Genomic DNA, 26,084 nt, shown 5'->3' with positions numbered 1-26,084 from the left:
TGTGCTGACAGCTCAGAGCCTGGAGCCCACTTCGGATTCTGTGTCTCCTTCTCTCTCTGCCCCTCCCCCACTCACACTCTGTCTCTCAACAATAAACACGAAATTTTTTTTTAATTTTTTTTTAAAAGTTGCCCTTCTCCCTCCCTTTCTCTCAGAAAGACACACACACACACACACACACACACACACACACACACACGCACACACGCACGCACCAGTCTGCATTTGCTTGCAAATTTAATCCCTCGAAGGTACTCAGGTAATTTCGATTTCAGTTACAGTTTCTATCATAATCATTCCTTCAGAATTTAACTGCAAGATTTTTATTTTGAAACATAAAGGCATTTTTTTTTCTTTAAAAGAAGTTGGAGACTTTGAGTAACTACAGTCCTATAATTTAAAAAGGATAAAATACATTGCTTCCAATTACATAGTCTACGAAGTCTCACTGGTGAATAACACCAGTTGCCATTTCCTTTTTTTAAATTTTTTTTAATGTGTATTCATTTTTGAGAGAGAGTGCAAGCAGGGGAGGGGCAGAGAGAGAGAGAGAGGGAGACACAGAATCTGAAGCAGGCTCGAGGCTGCACACGTTCCTGGCGTGGGGCTCGAACTCATGAGCCCCGAGATGATGACCTGAGCCAAAGTTGAATGCTTAACGGACTGAGCCACCCAGGCGCCCCTACCACTTGCCATTTCTTTAGTATTAGGTGCCCCGTACTTCTACACATTGTTTCTCACTTGCAAAACTTTGGCAGACATGCAATCTCTCCATTTTATAGATTAAGACACTGAGTCCACAAGAGATCAATTGAACTGCCGAAAGCCACATCGTTTTGTGACAAAATTCAAACCCCGAGGGTCAGTTCATTGCATCCTGCTTCTTCCCAGGAGGGGAAAATCCAGAATTTCTTTCAACAGAAAATTTTATGTGATGACTATCTTCTCAGTGTTTTTTAAGTTGTTAGATTTTAAAAATAAAATCTATCTCCCCTCTCCCCCACACCGGATGTCCGTCCATTCACTGCCTCCGTACCAGGCAGCTTGTCAGACATTCAGGAAAGGCTGCTGCCCTCAGATAAACCACAGGGACACGGGAGGCAAGAATCAGCTGAAGGACAGTTGGTTTCATCATTGCCATGAGAGCATGTGTGTTGTGTGCTCTGTGACTGCCCCACAGGGACACCTGTCCCAGCCTGAGGAAGCGAGGCTCCAGCAGCATCCTCCTGGACTTGACCAGGTGACCGCGGAAGGTGAGGCAGGATTTTCCAGGTCGAGAGGGTGGCAAGTACAGGGATATGGCAGAGAGAATGATTCCAGACTTTTATTGATTTTCTACTTTTTAATTTTTTTTTTTTTTGAGAGAGAGAGGGAGAGAGAGAATGCCAAGCAGGCCCCACGCTGTCAGCACAGAGCCCGACAGGGGTCTCGATCGCACAAACCGTGAGATCATGACCTGAGCCAAAATCAAGAAGAGTCAGACGCTCAACTGACTGAGCCACCCAGGGGCTCCGGTTCTAGACTCTTTTAAACCAAAAGTCCTCAATCTCAAGTGTGCATCAGGATCACGGGAGGGCTGGTTAAAACACCACTGATGGGTGGGTGTCACCCCCGGACTTTCTGGTTCAGCAGGTGGGGCCCAAGAACAAGCATTTCTAGCAGGCTCCCGATGATGCCGGTGCCACTAGACCACCCTTGGGAAGAACAGCTTTGATCAGCCCCGCTGGACTGTCTCTGTAGGTCATCCAAGCTGGGCTGTGCTTTCTAGGTTTTATCAATTTGATGTTCATACCCACGTGTTACCTCAGAAACCAACTTTGCATTGCTTATGTTTGCTAAGACATCCATAAATCTGCCGAGTTTCCTTTTTTCGATCTGAAAATTCCCCTGGCAAGGAAGCCACGAATCATGAATCATCAGATTGAAAATCAGGCTTCTGGATGAACCAGCTGGTCCCAGCACAGGGCCACGGGCTGGAGGAAGGCTTCTCACCCCTTCTGCCCCCACCCCCTCCCTCCTCCCTCCACCCGAGAGAACGGCCTGCTGGTCCAGACCAAAGGTGGTCAACCTCCCACCCTGCCTGGCGCACACCCAGCTTCTTGTGGGGTCCGACTGCTTCAAGAAACATCTCCCCTCTGCAGTCGTATCAGTAGCTCTAGTCAGACGTCTATCTGTGCCTGAGGGCCATGAAAACAAAACGGGTAATTTCAAACATCTGCTTATTGCTGCTAATTTGTATATGCCTGAGCATTCAGAAGAGGAAAGTAGCAATCCCAGTTTTCAGCTGAGGAAGCAGAGGGTAAGCTACTTAGTAGTAACAGCAGCAAGCAAGCACTAGAGAAAAAAAACCAGGAACCAGAGGGTAGTGCCTGTTGCTGAAGCTGCTGCAAATGGTCTAGCGAGGAAAGTGGGAGAGGGGTGTGAGAAATAAACCCATCAACCCAATCGATGGAGGGACACGGAGACTCAGCACAGTGAAGTGAGGCTTTCATCAACGTTCTTGCAAGATCAGGTGTCTGATTGACAGGCATCCTGGGGCAGTTACAGCAGACGATTTGTCTCCTAGCATGCAAGCCCCTCCCCTGATTCCTCATTGGCTCCTAGCGCACAAGCCCTTCCCCTGATTCCTCATTGGCTGAGTACTACAGAGGTTACAGCCTCACCTGGAAGTTACCTATTCCCATGTAAGGCCAAAAGTAGTCTGACTGGAACAAATGTACATTCCCTGAGGTGAGGCAGGGACTTCAGGTCCTCGGCGTGTGCTCATTGCAAAGCCCGTGAAAAAAATGCCCATGAAACAGAGAGGGGAAGAAGAACCAGAAAGTGAAGTGTCTGGGGTTTGGGACTCCACTGCCAGGAGGGAGGTGTGTGTACATATTGCTAATATGTTAACTAGACAGCCCAGCTTTTATTTGGTATTTCTGAAAATGAATCCTCTCCCTTACTTTTCACAGGGGTAAAGAGAGTGAAAGGGGGAAAATAATGAAAGAAATGGGGGAAAAAATAAGATGCAAATCTATTTCGGGCTCCATCCATAAATGCACCGGCTTATGGTTCGGGTAACCGTCAGTTGCCTCACCCTGCCCTCCATGACATTTTCCCCAAACTTCGCGATGTCCTAAATCAGACAGAAGAATCCACATCTCCAGATTTTACCTTAATTTTCCCAGGGTTCTTCCCCAAGCCACTGACTTGGAACTCACACTCAACCATCTGCTTCCTATGCCCTTTGAATAACTATTTAAAGTAAGTTTTTCGAGCTAGAGTTTCACCAATGGGAGAAAACCTTTTTATGGTTCTTCCCCTGCCAGGCAGAAGAGCTGGACCATTAGCAAAGCCCAACAGAGCCAGAAGCACTGGGGAATTTAGAAACATAGAGTTCTACAAAGCTACAGCTAGAGAGCGACTCATTACCTGCATTGTCCTCGTTTTACCCAGGAGAAAACTCGAAGCCCACAGGGAAAAACTACTTGCCCAAATCGTATGCTAATTAGTACAAAGCTGCTCCTGCGTGTGTATGTGATTGTTGTTAGTTATTGTGTTTGCTTTTACTTTGTGGTGAATTACCGGGTCCTGGGGAGACTAGTAATAATAACTATCATCATTTAACACTTACTGGGTTTTCACTACATGCCAGACACTGTTCAGAATACATGTATTAATTCATTTGATCCCAACACAGTCGTGTGAAATAGGGACTATTTTCATTTCCTCTTTGCTGCCTAGGAAACTGAGGCACAGAGAGACATAGTCACTTAGCCTTTCACATCCGTATGTAGGAAAACTTGAGAAAGGCTCAATTGTTAACAGGTCTGGGAGCAACAAGAAGGCAGATGTGAAGGAAAGCCTCATCTACGCTAAATTATTGCCTATATGTACATATCTTTATAATATACATGGCTGTGACTATGAGGCCACGTAGCCTCGTGCTTTGTCGTGGGGTACACTTGCTACACCCACTGGGACAGGTGAGATGAAGTTTACCCTTGGGTGTGATTTCCATTCAGGGAGACAGCTCCAAGGCTACTTTTTGCAAAGAAAGGATTCTCCACCTCAAGATTATTGGAGGATCATCTTGCCATAGTAGTTTAGGAACTACGTATCCAAATATTTCCCTCAGGTGGGATGTTTTCCTTGTGGTTCAGGAGAATTTCCTGCCTATTTCCACCCTCTGTATGTTTCTCTTGAAACATACAAATGGTAACAATGACTGAATCAGTTACTGGATAGAATGAGTGCCCCTCTTATCTGACCCATCCTTGTAAAGTATGAAACAGTTAGTCTTATCAGGAAGCACATCTCTCAGTCCATAATACTGCTTTCCCCAACTTTCTGCATGGCTCCTTTTTTGTGCGACGCTTAATGGTCACCTTCTTAGACAGCCGAGCCCGCCCCACGTTTTCTGAAATGGGCCCTCCCCTTATCCGACATAACCTTTAACCCCACGACAGACCCTTGTTTATTTCCTCAACAGCATCTCAATTGTGTCCGTCTATTTTGTGAAGGATTCTCTTTTCTACCAGGATATATACCTTGCGTTTGTCTTGTTCATCCCAAAAGTTAGCTCAGAACCTGACACATTTGTTTTATCTACTGAGCAAACACTACCTGTTCCCTATATGCTCGGTATTTTAAGTGCTTTATTAATTTAATAATTAATTAAGGCACCCAGAGAGTTCAAGTAACTTGTCAAAAGGCACAAAACTAGTATGCGGGTTTGAACCCACAGAATCGAGCTCTGGGTTCGTCTTAAACCATCCCTTTTAACAAATATGGACACACTCAATTCTTATCTGCTGGACATATGAAAAACTTTTTTTAAATTCCAGGAAAGAAGCAAAGAATGAAATACCTCCTACTTAACTGTATCTGTTTTCCCCTCGGCTTTACTTCCTACATCTTGATCTATATTTATCCCCACCTCTAATCTCTTGGTCTTTTTTTTTTTCTTGAAGTATTATTGAAAGTGTTTCTCTCCTCTTAAAATCTTTCGAATGCAAATGAAAAACCTTTGGCAAAGCTGAAGTTCCAAAGGAAATATATTTATCATATGAAAAGAGAAACCCATCAACAGACACAAACATCAGCCCTGGTTTGATGCAAGTTCTATTCTCAAGAAAGCTAAACTTGCCTGATTTCTGTTTGCACACAACAGGTCCCAAAAGATAGGTCCGCACCCTCACCTCCCCGAATCTGTGACTGTTACCTTAGTTGGAAAAAGAGTCTTTGCTGGTGTAATTTGGGGCTTGAGATAAGATCATCTCATGGATTATCTATGAGGGTCCAGTGATAAGTATCCTCATAAGACAGAGGAGAAAGCGGGAGGAGGCAGTGTGACCAGGGAGGCAGAGAAAGCCATGAGCCAAGGAGTGCCGGGAGCCCCTGAAAGTGGAAGAAAGCACAGGAGGGACCCTCTCCTAGAGCCTCTGGAGGACAAGCAGCCCTAAGACACCTTGATTTTGGACGTCTAACCACTAGAACAGCAAGAGACTAAATTTCTGCTGTTTTCAAGTCACCCAAGTTGTAATTTATTAAGGCAGCCACTGGAAACTAATACACTGACCTATGAAGATTGAGTGGGTGCTTATTAGTTCCATTAATGAAGCTTTTTGAAACCGATTTGGTTCATGTGTCTTGTATAAATGAATGATAAAGGGTAAGAAAGACAGCTTACCTCGGGCATCTTGAAATCTCTTTTTTTCTTTTAGTTACTCTAGCTTTCCTATGCGTGGCTGTGGATGGTTGTAGAGTAAATCCAGCATATGTCTGGTGCTTGCTACTAAGTTTTAAATATGACGCGTTCCGGGGCCCCTGATCTCGCGGTCCGTGAGTTCGAGCCCCGCGTCAGGCTCTGTGCTGACAGCTCGGAGCCTGGAGCCTGTTTCAGATTCTGTGTCTCCCTCTATGACCCTCCCCCGTTTATGCTCTGTCTCAAAAATAAATAAACGTTAAAAAAAAATAAATATGACACGTCCTGGTTTGGCACTGAGCAGGTCTGTACCAAAGGTCCGCTCTGGCCCTTCACTGTATCGGGCACTGTGGAGGGAAAGTAAAACGGAAACCTGTCTATGACTTGAATGCTTCTGATTGTTTCCTTCTGTTCAGCGGGACTCTAATTTCTTGAGTTTAAAAACATGCCTTGAAGTTTGGTAAATATCCCCCAAAGCCTTGGGAGGCTGAATTCGTAGGTGCAGAGTGAATTCTTGCTGCGTGGCTGGTAGAAAACAAGTGGACTGTACTTAGCCACCAGCAGCAGGTGTCTTACCAGATAGAAGACGGGAATCATGCTGCCGGTCTTGGTTCCTTCTTGCTGCCAAAGAGCTTGCAGTCGGCCGTCTGTTTAGAATCCGATTGGTAAGAATTGGGGCAGGGAGGTGACCGGGAGGAACGCCTGAAGAGAATGTTTAGAGATCATTGGAGAAACTGTAACAGGCAGGTGCCTTAGAAGAAATGGAAAATAATTGATGTCCCCGAAATAGCCCCAGGCTCCCCGGTGGGTGTCTTGAGGACAGTAGGTTCTGAAACTTTCACCATGTATTAGAAATGCCTGGAAGGCTTGGTGAGACATGCGTTGCTGCGGAATTTCTGAAACAGGATGTCTTCCGTGGGGTCCAAAAATGTGCACGTCTAACAAGCAACCAGTTGCTGATGCTGCTGGTCCGGGGACCACACTTTGAGAACCACTAGTCTGGGAAGCTTATATAAGGGAAGGATATACTCATCTAGTCAAATTGATTGGCTTCTTGCGGTTACCTTGGGACCATTTCTTGTACCCTGAGAGAAATACCACTGAATGCTTTTTGTGCTGAAGTCCTCAGTATATTTTTCAGTGCAGATCCGTTTATCTGGTGACAACTTTGGCAACAATGACTGTGTGGTGGGCACTCCAGCAACCACATTGTGCTTTCAAGTAGAGGGCACATCTGCTTCCTGCCTCCCACACTCGCACGGTGACTAAGCCATTAATCCCGCGTCAGCGCAACACCAACAGTGGCCTTTCCCTCAAAGGCCACATAGGGAATCTTCAGCTCCTACCAGGCCCATCTCGACAAGAGGGCAAGGTGATTCCGCGAAACAGCTAACCGATCCAAGTGCACTGGGTTAAGATTGTTCCTCGGCCTCTCTCCTTCTCTGGTCGGTCATATGGAAGCTAACCTGGCTCTGATTCCCCGACCAGAGAGTTGAGGGGATTGCCAACTAAAAGGCTCTCACAGCTATTGCTAAGCGACCTAGTTATTTCTGATCGATCAACAAAACTGTTACGACGGTTAGTGCTGCAGACACTGCTCCCTGATTTCTCCATTGCATGTGCTTTTGGTACTCTGAGCCGGTCACGTGACAGACGTTTTCTGAGGAAGCAAGTAAGGTAGGTCTGGTTCCTGATGCTTCTTGAGGCAGAACCTAAGCCTTGATTTCATCTTCTCTGGCGCCCAAACCTTGGAGAACGTGCAGAGGGTAGTCCTGGGTTACAGTCGTAGGCAGCACACGATGGGTGTTGAGCGGTGTTGGATGGCCCGCAGAATGGCACAGGGGATGTGCTAATGACCAGTGATTTGGGGTCTTTTGCATGAGGGCTTCCAACCCTGATGGATATGTATTCTAATTTAAAATATCACGGGGAAGAAAAAAATAGACGTTCCCATGGAAACATTTTCTCAGGGCCAGCTCTTCTGTCTCATTATCATATCTTATTTAAATATTTCCTGGAATCAGTTTCGACTTAACCCTTCCGTAGGTCCTCCACCTTCTGTGGCCATGGATAGCATGTTATTTGGTCAGAGGCTTTCTTGAAATAAACTGTAACATTGCAGGCAGTCCCGTGGACTTCCATATTGTGCTTTCAATAGTTGCTAGTTGAATATCACGTGAAAATTTCATTAGCGTTCATTTTGAGATCTCTAATTAAGAATTTTAAGTGGGCTGAAACTACCATTCCTTCAGGAACCCCAGTAGACAACTGCTTACAGCCAGAGAGGGTACCATTTGTCACACATCTGCTAATTGTATACCAGCCTGGTTCCAATCAGCATCGCTGGGCCGCTGTGTGAGCCCCATTGTACCAAACACGTGGAGGAAACTTTCCCATAAACCTTTCTTTGGCATATGATTGACTCAAAGTGACTTCCTGTCAGTTTTTATCATTCTCAGAAAAACTAAATCCCTCAAATATGAGGTTTGCATGTCCCAATTTGTCCCTTTGTGTCCTTATAAGACTGCTTTGGTGACTAGCTTCCCCAGGGTTGACAGACAGGTCCCTTTACTACTGGCTCTGCGTTGACACCAGCCCGCCAGCAGGGGGAACCCTTCCTTTTTCCCTTCTCCCCTGCCCACCCTTTTTCGAATGTGATCATTTGGTGGCATACAGTGGGATCTCATGGGTTCTTAACTTTAGAAGCTAATTAAACGTTCTCAAACCTAATTCATTGGAATACATCATACCTGGGCCAACTCCAATTTCCTTCTGCACAGCATCAGAATTTCCAGCCATTGTATTTGCATTTGCTTGTTGAGGTGTTTTTGAAGACTTCATTACCTCTAAGTCTACAGATACACATATTGAGTGAGTTGCATATAGAGTTTTAAAAACTTGAATTTCCTCAATCATAATCATCTGAATTTTTGTTGGAATTGGGAGAAAATTTACTGTGAAGCTAGTAAAGCTAAAATGGCAAGCTCTTTCCCTTTACGCAAGCCTCTGGGGGAGAGGAGAGTGATGGCATCTTATACTCCTAATTTCGTATGCATTTTCTTAAAGGGGGACAATAAACTTGCAGAAGCTTCAGTCTCCACAAAGTCTGTATCTGCCCCTGATTGGAATATATTGAAATATCAACTCGTATAGAAAGCCTTTTCTTTCACAGCCTGTTTTTGGAGTGGAAAGGGTTTCTTATCGTCAAGGCAGTGGTGCTCACGGTCACTGTGGTGTTCTCCTCTGGAGACAAATGCATTCTGACACCAACATTCACGTGTCAGTAGGAACAGCAACAAGAAATAGACTGGATAAAGTGATCTATTCTGATGCAAGTGTTACTGCCTTCACAGAGAAGCCAAGCAGGGTGTTAATCAGCTTCCCCGAATGATTAATTGTCATTAGTCCAGGTCTCCAAGTCTGCCAGGCCAGGGAAGGAATCTTAGGGTGGCTTCCTCTGTCATGTAACAACTGCCCCTCGAACTCACTTCACCTCCGTGTACAGCTCTACCGAAGGCTGTGCAGACTGGTTGAACCAGGCTCCACCGGCAATGGAGAACAACGAAGTACTTTGTCATGTTCAGGGGCAGCTGCTAACTGGCAGCCAGTCCCGTCACTGTATCAGTGGCTCATGGGGGTGGCATTTCAGCCCTCGGTCCCAGACTGGGATATGCTGAGCCTGTGTCAGAGACGTAACCAATTCTAAAATACGGTTCTGCCAGAGAAAATAACTCATAATGAGGGGGGTAAGAATGAATAAGACACGCTTGCATCAAAGAGTACAAATTTAAACTCGGGAAGGGCCTGCCCCTGTAATTCTGGGATTCTCCCACGTACCGTTTCCTGCTTCATCTATTACAGAGAAAGAGGAATCGATTCTCGAACTAGCAATGTATGAACACAACATTAACGATGTGTTTCATGCCAATTACAAGAAGACCCCATTGGTAGAGTAGGTTAAGCAAACCATGGAGACTGTGGTTTAATGTCTGACACACAAAGTCTATAATCCCATCGGACACATCCGATGTCTCTTGGGCAAATTCTTAACCCCTGAGGCTTTGTTTTCTCAAACATAAAATATTAAGAATATCCACCTTATAGAATTACTCTAAGGATTTGCCCTAATGAATATATACTTTGAATATATACATAATATATGTGCCATATATGAGATAGGCACTCGATAGATGACAGTATGACCAGTTATTACAGAATCGGTTATGTCATGGGTCATGTTGCACCTGCTGAAGCATAACGATCCCGCATTCTGCACAGCTCTGTGCAATGTGCAGTTCAGTCTCCAATATTAATGTGATGTGACGTGTCGAATCGCCGACATCATAAAGACTTTAAAATCATTTGGGTCTGGGATTTGGCCATTGATAAATTTGTCCTTCACAGAAGCATGGCCACTCCATTGTGGTATATTATTAGTTCTATGAAGCATTCGCTGCTTTGCAGATCAACAGTGAGATACAGTTAATATCTACCACACAGACGTCTGGGTGGCTCAGCTAAGTGTCCAACTCTTGATTTCAGCTCAGGTCATGATCTCACCATTCGTGAGTTTGAACCCCACGTCAGGATCTGCACTGACAGTGCAGAACCAGCTTGGGATTCTCTCTCTCTCTCTCTCTCTCTCTCTCTCTCTCTGTCTGTCTCTCTGCCCCTTTCATACTCCCAGTGTCTCTGTCTCAAAATAAATAAACTTTAAAAAAATATCTACCACAGACAGAGACGTCACATCGTGGCCACTGCATCAGAAGCTTAACCTTTCTTATCTCAGGAAAGAAAAACACAAGACTCGGAGGGTGAAGCCACCCGCCCAGGCAACTTAGGTATGCGATCATGCGGATCCAGCTCCGAATCGTGCCCTTGCTGGGTTACAGATGCATGTTAGTGCCATTCCTTCCTTGCCCTCTGGAGTTCAGAGGCAGGTGGGGAGATGTGACACTTCTGAGCTCATCGGGGCAGGGACCCCCCCCATGCCACGGCCCTTCAGTGAAGCCCCGACAGCAAGTGCCGAATCGCCCAGAGGAAGGGCAGTTTGATGGGGATTTCTAAAAATAATTCCGGGCACCAAACCTCAGTATTCTGCCCATGATTATTTTTTTGTTTGTGTTTATTCCGAATCCTCAGTATAATTTCTTCTTTTCTGTCTGATAAATCTTTTCATTTTATTAATTTCATACTTCTGGTATTTAATGTTTGCATTCATACTCCTGTGCGGTTTTAGAATAAGGATTTGCACTGTTTTGTTAGACCGGTTCAACCTTATTCCTTTGCCCTTTGTTTTTAATCCCGTGGAGCCAGAATTAATAGTGATATGAGCTTTACTTTCCATTTGGTTTCAGGAAATTCAAAACAAGAGATCATTGTTTTCTAATATTTAATTGTGAGGGCTGTGCCAAAATATACATTTTATTATTTTATTTAAATCTCACAGTTTCTGCTCTCATTGTTTCATTTTAACAGATGCGTAGTGCTTTGAACAGTCACTTTTTTATACTTTACCATAGTTTGAGAGTTTAGTGTCCATTTTCTTTCATCAAAATCTGTGAGCGTTCTTGGAGGGTAGTGTTTTCAAAAAAGGGTTGACCCCCCACCACCACATCTTCTCCATCACAGTCCTTTCGTATCTCTTCATTTGTTTGACTTCTACACGGCTTTGTGATGTGGGCCAGCTGCCGAGGACGTGGAGACATGGCCCTCTGCCTTCTTACTAGAATTTCAGTAGAGCAAGTGCGGAACAGGAGTCTGGAAACCGGTCATTTTCTTGTTTGGAGGTTCGCAGAGATTCGCATTGGCCACGCTCACGCTGACTCGGCATCATGTCACTTAAAAGGAGGAAGAATCGTCAGGGGACGCTGTGTCTCATACGCTCTCCTGCCGTGAAAACCTGCTGGAGTCCAGGACATAACGTGCTAATTAATGAATCCTGGCCCGTCCCTCTTTATGGTACCGGGTGCCTTTTAGGCATGTGTGACGTAGATTTATTGGCGCTGAAGAAGAAAGATGTCCACGATATACCGTTAAATGAAAAAAAAGCAAGGTAGACAGCATAATACACATTGGCTGGTTGGGAGCAATGTCTTGGGTTAGACGGCCTTCGTCCTTTGTGCAAATCTTATCTCCGCAGCCTACAAGCTGTGTGACCCTGGCCAGGTGACTTAACCTCTCTGTGCCTCTTGTTTCCTCATCTGGCCATTAAATGAAAGACTCTTAACTCACAGAATTGTCGTGACGATTAAATGGCTTAATATGTGTTTAAACATAGAGAACGGTGCCTGGCACACAGGGAGTGCTTAAATACGTACATATGTGATTTTGGAAGGACATATCCATTCCTCTACCAAGTATTCACTTAGCAAGTGAACTGTTGCCAGTGGTTACCTCTAGGGCATGGGAGTGAGAGAGGCGGGGCAAGAGGACTGCATTGGTGCTTCAGACATTTGGGTGTTGCTTGGCAATGGGCCTGGTGGATGCGCCACCAGGGTAGAGGTTAGGAAAAGACGGGGAGCCGGCCACGGCTAGCTGCGGGACCCGGGGCAGGTCTCTACGGCACTCAGTGCACCGGCTTCTTCACGCTGCAGGCAGGAGGCCTGACCGTCCCCACCTCATGGGATGATTATAAGGCTGCGCACTTGCAAGAGCCCGGGTCCCTGGAGGACAGATGTTATCGATGGCAGCACTGGAAGGGAAACTGAGATCAAAACCTGCAGCCCCTGGGGTCATCGTGGTGTTTGTCTTTAAAATCACGAGAAAGGAACCAAGAAGGCGTGTCCCCCAAAGGACAATAGAAGGCAAAATAAAATTGTGGGTTCTTGCTTACATTTCCACCATTTTTTCTCCTTCCCGCAAAGCCTTTTAATATCTCGGCCGTGTGTACATTCTTCGCCGATCGTACCAAAGCCACCTCGCCAGTGTGTTCATTTTTTTTTTTTTTTTCCTGTTACTGGAGATTAATTGTCCCCGTTCTCCATTTTTTCCTCTTCTTCAGTAGAATTCATTTGAATCTTGAGGGGTTTTTGCTTTCAAGGAGGAATCACAATTACTCTATCTTTCTCTTGCCTGATTTGCTTTTATAAGAAAAAGTGAGTGTTACTTTTTTCATTTTATTTATTTTGAGAGAGAGAGAGAGAGAGAGAGAGAGAATCCCAAGCAGGCTCCACGCTCAGCACAGAGCCTGACGTGGGGCTCGATCCCATGACCCTGGAATCATGACCTGAGCTGAAATCAAGAGTTGGATGCTCAGCCTACTGAACCACCCACCCGGGCGCCCCAAAAGTGAACATTATTAATAAAAGCATATGCCTTAAGGGTCAATCTACTGAACATGTTACCACCAAGGGGCCGCTTTCCTCCTATCAGAGTTGTGAATTCTAAGACAGACTTGGAAACTCAAAAAGTAAGGATAAAAATGCCTTTGCTCATTGCCCCAAGAGGCTTACAACCTGTCAGGAGGATGAAGATCCGTGGAAACAAAAAGCGATGTGTCAAATCTCTGACTGGGGAAGGCCCAGGTACGTCCCAGGGACTCCAGCTCTGAGCGTGACCACATAGCAGGCAAGAGAGGACCGACACCTTCTTATAAAACGCTTCCTGAGGGGCGCCTGGGCGGCTCAGTCAGTTAAGTGTCTGACTCGGCTCAGGTCATGATCTCACGGTTCGCGGGTTCAAGCCCTGTGTCTGTGCTGCCAGCTCAGAGCCTGGAGCCTGCTTCAGATTCTGTGTCTCCCTCTCTCTGACACCCCCCCCCCCCCACCGCTTCATGCTCTCTCTCTCTTGGTCTCAAAAATAAATAAACATTTTAAAAAAATTTTTTTTAATAAATAAATGCCTATCGAGTGATGACAGTTGTGCCCCCCGCTTTCTCTGTTATCTCCTTGAATGTGCCTAACAGCCACGCGGTGTTACCCCTGCTCATTTTCTGGTGTGGATACTGAGGAAATGACAAGGCAGCACCCAAACCCGGACAATCGCCTCACAGGACTCCCAGCACAGGGTGTGGGTCCAGGGTCACCAGTGTGAGGGCCAGAGTGCATAGGGGGCAGCGGAGAACGATGACAAGATGATGGTGTTTTCCGTGTGGCTCTTTCCCCCAGGCAAGCCTGTCTTTGCCTTGTGCCCCTCACGGAGGGACATCTAGAGGGACAGCGTGGTTGAGAACCCCTCTCTCTCTCTCCCTCTCTCTGCCGTGGAAGAGGCGGAGGCAGGCCCTTGACGATGGGGACTCCTCTCTCCCAGCCACGCCTCCTTTCTGTCCCAAGTCATGGGTGCCACCGAATTCTTATCTTCTTGGACCAGCCCAGCCCAAGGGCACCAGGCGATCTCTCCACCTCCCCCTGCAGCCGCCTCTGGAGGAGCCCGCTGTGCTCCTTCCCTTCCAGTGGCCTCTCATCAGATGCGACCTCGGTCTCTGCCTCCCTGCCGCCGCCGTTTACCCTGGGCGCCCGCGTCTCCTCGGGCCCTTCCGTTCTCAGCGCTTCTGTCCTAAGTGCGGCTGTGTTGATGCCAGGGACGCGGGAGCTCAGGCCACAGTTCTGGGTCTGCTGTGGGAAAGAAGTCGTGCAGATCTCCGAGTAAAACGGCGAGTGGGAGAAGCAGGAACCTTCCCTCGAGGCGCCTCCCCTGCGGTGAATTGAGGGAGAAAAACTGAAACACACTGTGCTCGCAGGGACGGGAGCGTGTAGGGCGGCCGGCTACGCCCTGCAATGGCTGTTCCCTCTACCTGGAATGCTGTGCTCTTTGTTTCCTGCTTGGCAGCCTGGGGTTTTATTTCTCAAGACTCGCCAGATACCCCCGCCGACTCAAGCAAAGCTGGTTATTCACCGGACTCCTTCTCTTGCGGCAATTCACCGTAGCTAACGGTGTTCCTAAGGAGTGGTTTCTGCGGAGCAAGAACCCTGTCCCCAGTCCGAGGCCACAGTAAGCGCTCAAATGCACAGACTCTCTCAGATGATGACTGAAGGGTTGATCAAATGGTGACAAGATTGATTCCCGTAGGTGGGGAGTGGGATTTCCAGAGGAATTAGATGTGAGCTGATTCTTTTTTTTTTAACGTTTTATTTATTTGAGAGAGAGAGAGAGAGAGAGAGACTGAGCACAAGTGGGGGCAGAGAGAGAGGAAGACACAGAATCCAAAGCAGACTCCAGGTCCTGAGCTGTCAGCACAGAGCCCGATTGCAGGGCTCGAACCCACCAACCGTGAGATCATGACCTGAACCGAAGTCAGACACTTAACCACCTGAGCCACCCAGGTGCCCCGTGAGCTGATTCTTGAAGAGACTTTGCCAACCGGCTTGCCAGGTTCATGAGTGCCAGGACGTTTTCCAGGCACTGGATCCATTTTTCTGGATCTCTATTATCTGTCTATACATGGGAGTTTCTCAGCCTCTGGACGACAGACCTCTGGGGCCGGATAATTTTGTCGTCGGGGGCTGTGCTGTAGGATATTTATTGGCGTTTCTGCCCCCCCCCACCACCGCCCCTGCTACACACATTCTCCCCAAGTTGTGACAAGAAGAATGTGTCCAGACATTACCAAACGTCCCCCGAGGGCAGAGTCACCCTGGGTTTAGAACTCCACAGAGGCTGGCTCTCTTTTAGCCTTGAAAAAACCATTCTGTAAAATTGAACAATCACAGAAACTTAATAGTCTTAACCATTCTCAAGAAACTGCTCTGGACCCGTCAGGCTATGCTGAATGTTCTCTACACATTCTATCTAATCCTCAAGTAGGATAATCCTCATTTTATAGTTAAGGAAGCAGGATCAGAGTGCTCAGGAGATTGCCCACCTGGCAGAAGGTGTATGTTTGCTGACCCAATGGGATCGGGCCGGACTCAGTCTCCCCTTATGTGCACGCCCCCAAGTAACTGCTACTTCTTTGCAAACAGTCTTCCGGCACGTGGGGATGGGGAGGTGCAAATCGGCTGAAGTTTCAAAGGAAATCAGATCTATGAAATACGTCCAGCTACAAAAATACTCTGATAAATACGGACCTTGAAAAAAATCATAACTAGTCTAACTGAAAGCAATCATAAAACATAAATGTGAAGTCAAAAGAACATTCTTTGCCAGGTGTCCTATCAGTATATAAATGGACACGTTAGAAACATGTAGTCCAGGGGCACCTGGGTGACTCAGGTGGTTAAGCATCCGACTTCGGCTCAGGTCATGATCTCGCGGTCTGTGAGTTCGAGCCCCGCGTCAGGCTCTGTGCTGACAGCTCAGAGCCTGGAGCCTGCTTCGGATTCTGTGTCTCCCTCTCTCTCTCTGCCCCTCCCCTGCTCATACTCTGTCTCCCTGTCTCAAAAATAAATAATAAACATTAAAATTTTTTATTTAAAAAAATATGTAGTCCACAAGTCTGTTTTCACTAGATTTTTCATCAGAATTATTTCTCTGAGTGCATTAGCTCTGTCAGTTTACAGACACGATTCATCACCCGTCACAAACGCACACACCGTATTCAAAAGAAGTAACAGTAAATTTTCAGAATATCGAGAAAATACGAAGTAAATCCTAGATCCTGAAGGTTTGCGGTAGAACAGAATCCGGCTGGCCCCTCTTTCTCTCTTTCTGTCAGAAGCGAGTAAGTAAAGGGATAGGGAGTGAGCCCCTCTGAGCTTTGTTTTCTACTTCTTGCTGTTGCTCTAAAAATTCTAATAACAAAAGGTGTGCGGCTCGAGAGTGCTGATGCAGATAATTAGTCCAATGTAGACGTTTGTTTTTGAGGCTCCACCGTGTTATTTCAGCAGCCAGCTGTTGTGCATAGACAGTAGTGAGGCCAATACTTTGCCAAGCAGCCTTCCTTTTTGTTGTCAAATTGCATAAAACCTATGAAAGGCAGCAACCAAGGGAGGCGGCATGATCCGTCGACTTTTCAAAAACAAGCTTTCTCTTTTTGAAGTGGCGTTTTATTCCCATTTTGGCATTCCGGAATGTTCTGTTCGCAACGGGAGCAATTGCACCATATTAGGGCACGACTTTCCTCCTGGCAGCTCGAAACAAGAGCTGGGTTCACAAAGTTTGGTTCTGACGGTGCGAGTCTGCAAAGGTTTGATTCCCTTTAAAGACACGTTTGACTGCAGCGGGTTTGTTGACCCTTTGGCTGTCCCTCCACGCACCGCGTGACTGAGCCGCGCGGAGGTTCCCGCTCCCCGGCCTGGGGAGAAGGGCTGCGGCCTCGCGCCCGCCCGCCGAGCCGCTTCTCCGGGTCTGCTTCGCCACCTAGTGGCCGGCTCTGGAATTGCCTGTCATCTGAACAACGTAGCGTTGGGGGAAGTCCTTTTCATTGAAGACTGGTGAATGAGGACACAGAGACCCTCTGAACAAAGAAGGGGAGGAGAGACCCACAGCAAACCCTGAGAAGTGATGCGTACTTGATGCTGAATGTGGAGGAAGGGCTGAATAGTTGATCTTAGAAAAAAGCATGGTTGTGAACTGGAAAGGTATTGTTGTTTTTTTTCCCTTGGCCCTTCGTGATTTAATAATAATAATAGTAATAGTAATAATTATAACAACAACAGAAGTGGAATTGAAGTTCTAGAAAAAGTTAATTTACACATTTTTAATCATTTCAGGAGGTTTAAAAACTGACAGCCCCCGATCCTTTTTTTTCACGATGGCTTAGAGGAAATGAAATGGCTTTGTCTCTTGGAATTCATTTTAAAAATGCCTCACATTTACATTGGCCTTTTAGGTGTTTCTAAGCACTTTTACACGTGTTTTCATATTGGATATTTACATTTTTTGAGTTTTTAAAACGTCATCTAGGTAGTTTACAGATTTATAATCCCAAAAACTTTTCCCATAACTTAGGGGGATTAAATTTCTCATAATGTTACTTTCAACTCTTGGCACTCTCAAATAGTTCACATTTTGTTCCAATTTTTCATTTTAAATACTAAGAAAAGAGGCCAAACTATCCACTGCAGTGACTTTCAAACATTGCTGACCAGGACCGACAGTACAAATTACATTTTATGTCATACCTGTGTATGTGAATATGTGTGTCCTAAAAAGAAGTCTTCAGAAACAGTACTTACAGTTATTATGTGTTCTGATATGCCCTGTTCAATTCTGTGTCTTTTCTTTTTTATTCTCCGGTTGGCCCACTGATTGGTTTCTGGTTTCTGTTTTGAAAAACTCAGCGAAGCAATTCTGTATGTGCTCGTAAATACAATGTGGTGAAGATGGTCTGGAAAAATATACACTCAGAGGTGAAATCGGGAACCAACCTATATATGCACAGATGTCACTAATCCACGCGGAAGGATAGGGCGTTCCTCCCAGAATCGTGGAGGAGGACTTCGTGTCCCCACCCACTGGCAGGATCGTGCTCGTTTTTGAATGCCTCGCCTGAGGTCTGCAGGCTGGAACACTTCCATAGCAATGCCCTGAATGTCCCACCAACCCCCACGGGCCCCGGCTCCCACCCGACGGGTCGGAAATCTCTGGATCCCTGTTCTGTTCCTGCCTCACCACCCCTTTGCCCTTGGGCAGCCTGCGTTCCTAGACCTTCTGCCTGGGATTACTTAGCTTGCAGGGATCTCTGTTCCGGCCACCTGTTCCTTCCCGAGCATGAAAAGGCGGGGCTTCCCTCAGGTGTCCTCACCAGTGGACGTCAGTTCAGTGACCATAGATTAGGAACTTCCTTGATTCAAAATAAGCCCTAGAGCATGTAGGCTTTTGATGGACAAGCTCCACAGTGTGTAGGCTGTTGAGTCAGGATGAGAAAGAGTGCTGAGCCTCGAAATCACATCCCCTCCTCAGGGAAAGGCCTGAAACAGGAGCCCCACGTTTATCATCGTTTCATTTGGATCTTACCCAGGACCCCTGGTTCTTAGCAAGTTACATGTTACTTCTGAATGGCAGGGGTATGTACGGAAAGAGAGTAGGTGACTTCATGTCTAATAAGTCTTTTTAGATAGTCCTTATGGAAGCCCTTAGGACCTTCTGATCGGTTTCTCTGATGTCATACCAACAAGACTTCCATCGCTGAACCTCCGAGAGCACGAGGATGCTTTTAAGAAGATGGATCTGGCACAGGGGGCCAGGGAGAAGGTTATGGAAAATGTCTCAGGTACCTGTACCTGAGTGAAAGCTGGAGGAGGAGGAGGTCTTGTTTCCTGGCCACATACGGACACTCCCTTACTAGATCCAATGGGTACAGCTCGCTGTGGAGGGACTGGGGGCGCTGGAAATGCACTCCCCTGGCTGGGGATAGAAGACAGTGTGCTGTGAAGATGCATGGCCCCTGTGGATGTTCCCACGGAGGAACAAATGGGAGAAGGGCCCCCCACAGCCGTGGGGAGACAGGGTGCACGACTGACTGGAGAACTGGGGTTTGCCACGTGTCAGATAGGACGTTAACTATTCACGTATAACGTGGGTATTACCTTTTCCACCCACGAATGCTGCCCCGTGCCAGCAAGGAATCTCATCTGTATATACCAACGGCAATCTCCGTTTTCACGCCCCATTCGGCATGGGGAATCGCCACACAGCAGCTTACAACACCCATTTGCCACTTCAGCTGGTGGCAGGGTTCCCAGGTCAGGGTGTTAAAAGCTGAGATCCCGGGTGTCAGCCGGCCTGAGCTGAGCTCTGGAGTTGTGAGGCCGAGGGACCAGCCGCTCCAAGTGCGTGCAGGCTGTCACAGCTACTGCCCTCGTGACCCAGAGGCAGAGACGCCCCCCTACCTCCCACCGGGCGCCAGGCAGGGAGCGTGTGCGGCCCCCCCCGTCACCCCTGCATCACCAGCATCCTCAGACCTGGTTTTTCCTGACCCTCTCCTCACGGAGAACCAACACCAGGGTGGTGGGCAGAAAATTCCAGCATCTTCCCGTCTTTACTCTCTTCCCTGCCTCCCTCTGGCTTTGGAAACGCATACTTTTCCCATTAGGAACGTTACAGATTAGGCTGAAGTCCTCTTTGTCCATCACCCGCGCCCTCATCATCTCCCCGAGACATCACTGCTACTATGGGATTTGCATCTTTCTGTCTTTTTATGACAATTTTAAACATATAAGCATCTATATAAGGTACATACTATTTTTGTACATGTTTTATTGGTACCTGAATCATATCATGTTTATTCATCACCCCACACGCATTTTTTTCCTACTCAACAATATATTTTTAGAGCTTTTAGAACTATATTCATATATATCCAGCCATGAAATCATCACCATGACCAAGGTCATGAAGCTCACTTATCCTGTTTTCTTCTAGAGTTAGAGCTTCAGATCTTATGTTTAAATAGATAGATGAGGGGTACCTGCGTGGCTTAGTCGGTTAAGCATCCAGCTCTTGGTTTCAGCTCAGGTCATGATCTCACAGTTTGTGAGTTCAAGCCCCACATTGGGCTCTGATGGTGTGGAACCTGCTTGGGATTCTTTCTCTCCTCTCTTTCTCTCCTCTCTCTCTCCTCTCTCTCTCTCTCTCTGCCCGTCCCCAGCTTGCTCTATCTCTCTCTCAAAATAAATAAATAAATAAACATTTAAAATTTTTTTAATTGAGGGGCGCCTGGGTGGCTCAGTCGGTTAAGTGTCTGACTTCGGCTCGGGTCATGATCTCACAGTCCGTGAGTTCAAGCCCCGCATCAGGCTCTGTGCTGACCGCTCAGAGCCTGGAGCCTGTTTCAGATTCTGTGTCTCCCTCTCTCTCTGATCCTCCCCTGTTCATGCTCTGTCTCTCTCTGTCTGTCTCAAAAATAAATAAACATTAAAAAAATTTTTTAAATTTTTTAAATTGATAGATCATAGATAGATAAACTTTTATTTGCTGTATTCCCTTTTATGTATTACCAAATTTTCTTAATCCACTCTCAAACTGATGTTCTTTTTTTCCTAATTGTTGTCATGCCAACAAATGCTTCAGCAAACATCCTATGCACATCTCCTTGAATATATGCAAGATTTTCTAGAGGACAGATACTTAGAACTTAAATTGCTGGCTCATGGGGTACCTATTTGTTCCATGATCCTGCTGAATCACTTTTTGTAGCCGTTTTGTCCACCTACTTCGATTTAACGGGGTGAGGAGGGATCTTTTGTATTTGATTAGGCCAGTACACCATTCCCTGGTGCCCAAAGACTTAAATGTTTGTAGATAAAAAGAACTTATCCCTAAAGCCCTGTTTCAGCCAGAGTATTTCTTTTTTAAAGTTTTTCTAATGTTTATTGATTTTTGAGGGAGAAACAGAGCACAAGCAGGGAAGGGGTAGACAGAGGGTGAGAGAGAGAATCTCAAGCAGGTTCCGAGCCGACAGCACAGAGCCCGACTCCGGGATCCGTCTCACAAAGTGTGAGATCATGACCTGAGCCGAAATCAAGTGTCCGATGCTTAGCCAACTGAGCCACCCTGGTGCCCCTCTACCAGAGTATTTGAAGTCTGCTTTTAAAAGCACACTTGGAGCATGGTCTGATTTCTTTCTCCTTGTGTTCCTGCGGTCACAACCCAGCACTGAGGACACGAGAAGTTGGCATTAGTGGAAAGCAGGCAGCATATCAGTTAATACTTCCGAGAATTAGCCTGTCACACCATGTTTCTTACCCTCTTCATAACCCACAGAGAGCAGGCGGTGGCCAGAGTTTTTGTTTGTTTTTATTCTGATAAGAACCCTTAACATGAGATCGACCTCCTTAAAAAAATTTTTTTAAGTATATTTATTTTGAGAGAGAGAGAAACAGAGCACATGAGTGAGGGAAAGGGAAGAGACAGAGAGAGAGAGAGAGAGAGAGGGAATCCCAAGCTGGCTCCACACTGTCAGCACAGAGCCCGACGTGGGGCTAGAACCCATGAACTGTGAGATCATGAAGTCAAGAGCAGGACGCTTAACCAACTGAGCCACCCAGGCGCCCCCCCCCCTCCCTTAGGACAATGTTAAGTGCGGGCTTCAGTGTTGTTAACTGCAGACACCGTGTTGTGCAGAAGGTCGCCAGCACTCATTCATCTTGCATAACGTGTGCCCCATTGAATAGTAACTCCTCATTCCCTCTCTCCCCCTGCACCCGCCATGGCTAATCTGCTGTCGGCTTCTACGAGTTCTGCTATTTCCGAAGCCTCATATGAGTAACACAGTGTTTGTCCTTCTGTGACTGGCTTAGTTCACTCAGCATAATGTCCTCAAGGCTCATCTTGCTGTCACACATTGCATCATTTCCTTTTTTAAGGCTGAAAACTATGCCGCTCTACGTACCCCCCATACTTTCTTCATCCCTTCATCCATCCATAGATGTTTAGTTTGTTTCTGTATCTTGGCGATTGTTAGTAGTGCTACATGAACAAGGAAGTAAGGGCCAGTGGTAAGGAAGTAAGGCTTGGAGTAAGGGCTTGAAGCGCTTCAAGATGCTAATTTCGGTTCTTTTGGATAAATGCCCAGAAATTACTGCCAAGGACAGTGTCATGAAGCCCATCCTCTGTTTTCTCCTAGGAGTTTTGTAGTTGCAGGTCTTATGTGCAGTAAGGCTTTCGTCTGTTTTGTGTTGACTTTTGTGCATGGCATAAGACTGGGGTCCAGTTTCATTCTTTTGCACGTGGCCGTCCAGTTTTCCCAACATCGTTTGTGGAAGAGACTGTCCTTTCCTCATTGTGTGTCCTTGGCATTCTGAGCTCTTTCTGGTTACCTGGGTCAGTATGTCTGTCTTCAGGCCAGGATCATACTCCTTTAATTACTACAACTTTGTGATGTATTTTTAAATCAGGGATTGTGTTGCCTCTAGCTTCGTTCTCTCTCAAGATGGTTTTCGTTCTCTGGGGTCCTTTGTGGTTCCATATAGGGAAGCCCTCTTGACAGAGGAAGAAATGTGTCTCAGAGAAGCCAGGCATTCTGCCAAGTTTGTACTCCTTCTCAGCCAGCCCAGAACTCAAACCCAAATCAAACAGGCTCTGAAGACCATGCTTCTTCAACTACCTTTGGCTGCCTTCCAGGGAAAAGTTATCACTGATAACAACAGCATCATATTTATTGATAGAAGTGCAGTTAGTGCATCTCATTATGTGGTGGCCTCAGATGAGCAACCATGATTTCCTAGACATTTCTCCCTCTCAGAGCCAGAAGTCATAACAGGTTTTCGCTCGTAATTTGCTTTGCTCACTACTTTCCATCTCCCATTTGAAAGGCTTTCTTCTCCTCAGTGACCTGTTCACCTACCAGATTCACATTCTTCTTTTTCGCTTTCACATATGAAGATATTAGAAGGAAACAAGTGTAGTTTTCGGGAGTGAATACATGATTATTAACCATTAGCTTTTTAATTACTGTCCTTTAGATGTTGTATCACAAGGGGGGAGAGCACGTAACTACAGGTTATTCTCTGTGAATGGCTCTTTCGCAACAGTAAAATTTTTGCTCAGTTCATAATCTATATCCATGGTATGATGGACAGAGACTAGAATATTTTTAAAATAAGAAAAAGCATATATCTGAAACTTTTAAGGGATATTAGATATTGAATTAGCATTGAATTATAAAGAGAACAATGGCCACTGGTAGATATGCCAAAGAACTTAAGTCAAAGATCGCCTGATAGTTTGTGATTCACAGGGATTCTAGTGATTAATCAAGAAGCCCATAGACTCCAGCAGCACCAGAACGAGTATTTAATGAGCCCGGGATAGAGACATAGTCCTATGCATGGGTGTCTTCTCTCAATTCTGGTTTCTTTTATATCCTGTGTTCCAACAAAGTATAATTAGAATGGAATATTATACAACTTGTGGTGTGCCACAGATTCACAGGATGAAGTGAGCCAAACAAAAAGAATTGATCTCAGGCATATTTTTTAAATTCCCACGTGTTTCGTCATCCACATGGGTCAACTGAGCAAATTAATTTGCTCTTGAATTTTTACAAACGTAATGTGATGACCTGCGGGGAGCAATATGACATTGCCTAAAACACTTTGTGCTTTTTAAAAACTATTTTATTCATATCCCATATCTCATCTGGGGGTGAGCCCATGGAGGGGAGAGTCCTGAGTCATTGAATTCAATGGCACCAATCACAATGGCCTAAAGCTAGTTGTGGCTTAATGAGAAGTGTTGATGTTGAGGGTGACAGTTATGTTAATTGGGACCTTTGTGGCTGCAGATGACAGCGACCTATCTCCTGTAGCCCCAGCCACAAAGATAATGGTTGGCTCACATATATATCCTGCAAGGTCAAGGAGGAGGGGTTGACCTCAGGAGTGGCTCCATCCAGGTTTGAGAAGACATCATGATCATGCTGTCTCTGTGCTCCGCACTGCCTGCCATCTCTCTCCTTCCCCCGTATCTCCGCTCTACGCTTGCTTCTCAGGTTTTCCGCGTGGATATAAATAGGTCACTGGCACCTAGAAATCCCCAGGAACACAGAATTACCCTCCTTTTCCAGGACGCATATCAGTTCCCTAAATTTACTCTTGCTGCTCCTGTTTGCATGTTCTTCAGGCCCATTGTTGAGGTAGAGGAGTCAGGACCACATGATTGATGGTCATCCAGAAATTACATACTGTGGATGACAGGCCATTTCTAAAAGAATGGCTGAAGGAGAGACACATAGTAGACAGCCTCTGCATGACATTGGTAAGAAGAAACAAAGATGAACGAAGACAGATGTGCCATCAGCACAAATACAAAGCACTGGGATTATTGGCCGTTATCATGATGTATGAGAAAATCAGCGTGGCAGAAGCTGTGAAAATAACTGTACAGAACATGATCAATTCCGTGGGACATGATGACAGAGACTTAGCGTTCTTAAGAATTCTGAGAGGTGCTGCAGAGGATATGTGGGATTCAGAGCACACAGCAGGGGCTGGGGTAGGGAGGGCGAGTAGGAAGAAGGGAGGAATATGACGTTCGCTGTAGTGCAACCCAAGCGTGGACCTTGCTGCTATGTCCAGGAGGCTTTGGAATGGAAGACGCTGGGGAGATAAAAGCCACTCAGTGTGTAGAAAATTAGCAGGGGTACGTGAGGAAGAAGAGGAATGCATGACAACGGGTGATGATGTGAAGAAGAAAAAAGTAACGCTCATCCGAACACATGCAGTGGAGGACACTGGACAGGCACCTCGACTCCCCGGGAGAAAGTGGCTGTTAACCTCAGAGACAGGACGTTGAGCTGAGGTGTCTCGTTCGAGACGGATCCGTTCCCATCTATCCGTATGGGTGCGAGTGTGATGGGGAAGACGGGCAGACACCTTTAGGAATCCTATGGGAAGCTGGGAACCGGGTGGAGGGAGAAGAAACAGATCTTCTGCATATGGATCTGGGAAGGAACCGTAAATGCAACAGAGTACCCAAACAGCAAGTCTCACTTCCCGAATACAGACATCCCGCGGTGAGAGAAAGCTGGAGATAAGGATGAGTTGACCGCACCTAATAAAACCCAAAGAGGTGAAAATAAATAAGGAAGAGGACCCCTTCCATCACCTATGATTAGCAGTTAGTGCATTGCGGTAGATTTCATCTATGCGTTATTCAGATGTTCCTTTTTTTTTTTAATTTTTTTTTAACATTTATTTATTTTTGAGACAGAGAGAGACAGAGCATGAACAGGGGAGGGGCAGAGAGAGAGGGGGACACAGAATCCGAAACAGGCTCCAGGCTCCGAGCTGTCAGCAGAGAGCCCGACGCGGGGCTCGAACCCACGGACTGCGAGATCATGACCTGAGCCGAAGTCGGACGCTCAACCAACCGAGCCACCCAGGCGCCCCAGATGTTCCTTTTTTTTAATATAATTTATTGCCAAGGTGACTAACATACAATGTGTATAGTGTGCTCTTGGTTTTGGGGGTAGATTCCCTTGATTCATCACTTACATACAACACCCAGGGCTCCTCCCAACAAGCGCCCTCCTCAAGGCCCATCCCCCATTTACCCCTCTCCCCCACTGCCTCCATCAGCCATCAGTTTGTTCTCTGTATTTAAGAGTCTCTTACGGTTTGCCTCCTTCCCTCTCTGTAACTATTCTTCCCCTTCCCCTCCCCCATGGTCTTCTGTTAAGTTTCTCAGGTTCCACATATGAGTGAAAATACGATATCTGTCTTTCTCTGACTGACTTATTCCACTCAGCATAATACCTTCTGGTTCCATCCATATTGCTGCAAATGGCAGGATTTCATTCTTTCTCATTGCCAAGTAGTATTCCATTGTATATAAAAACCACATCTTTTTTTTAATGTTTATTTATTCCTGAGAGAGAGAGAGTGTGTGTGTGAGTGGGTGAGGGACAGAGAGAGGGAGACCCAGAATCCGAAGCAGGCTCCAGGCTCAGAGCTGTCAGCACAGAGCCCGACACAGGGCTTGAACCCACGAACTGTGAGATCATGACCTGAGCCGAAGTCAGGTGCCTAACCGACTGAGCCACCCAGGTGCCCCAAACCACATCTTCCTTATC

General features: G+C 46.3%; 1 protein-coding gene and 1 long non-coding RNA gene across 2 annotated transcripts in view; one reads left to right on the top strand and one right to left on the bottom strand.

The window, feature by feature from the left end:
* Positions 1-26,084, top strand: part of CHRM3 (cholinergic receptor muscarinic 3) — a 525,424-nt gene that overhangs the window by 494,073 nt on the left and 5,267 nt on the right. The gene's annotated exons all lie outside the window — the stretch shown is intronic.
* Positions 23,288-25,078, bottom strand: LOC121023218 (uncharacterized). The gene is made up of 2 exons (XR_005787296.1): positions 24,756-25,078; positions 23,288-24,036 (listed from the first exon to the last, which is right to left on the bottom strand). It is a non-coding gene; the product is annotated as an uncharacterized LOC121023218 (long non-coding RNA).

The sequence above is a fragment of the Herpailurus yagouaroundi genome, unplaced genomic scaffold (genome assembly GCF_014898765.1).
Source record: "Herpailurus yagouaroundi ecotype Mexico unplaced genomic scaffold, PumYag 530, whole genome shotgun sequence".
Classification (NCBI taxonomy): domain Eukaryota; kingdom Metazoa; phylum Chordata; class Mammalia; order Carnivora; family Felidae; genus Herpailurus; species Herpailurus yagouaroundi.
Note: the sequence above shows the minus strand (reverse complement) of the source record. Positions and strands in the feature narration are given on the sequence as shown.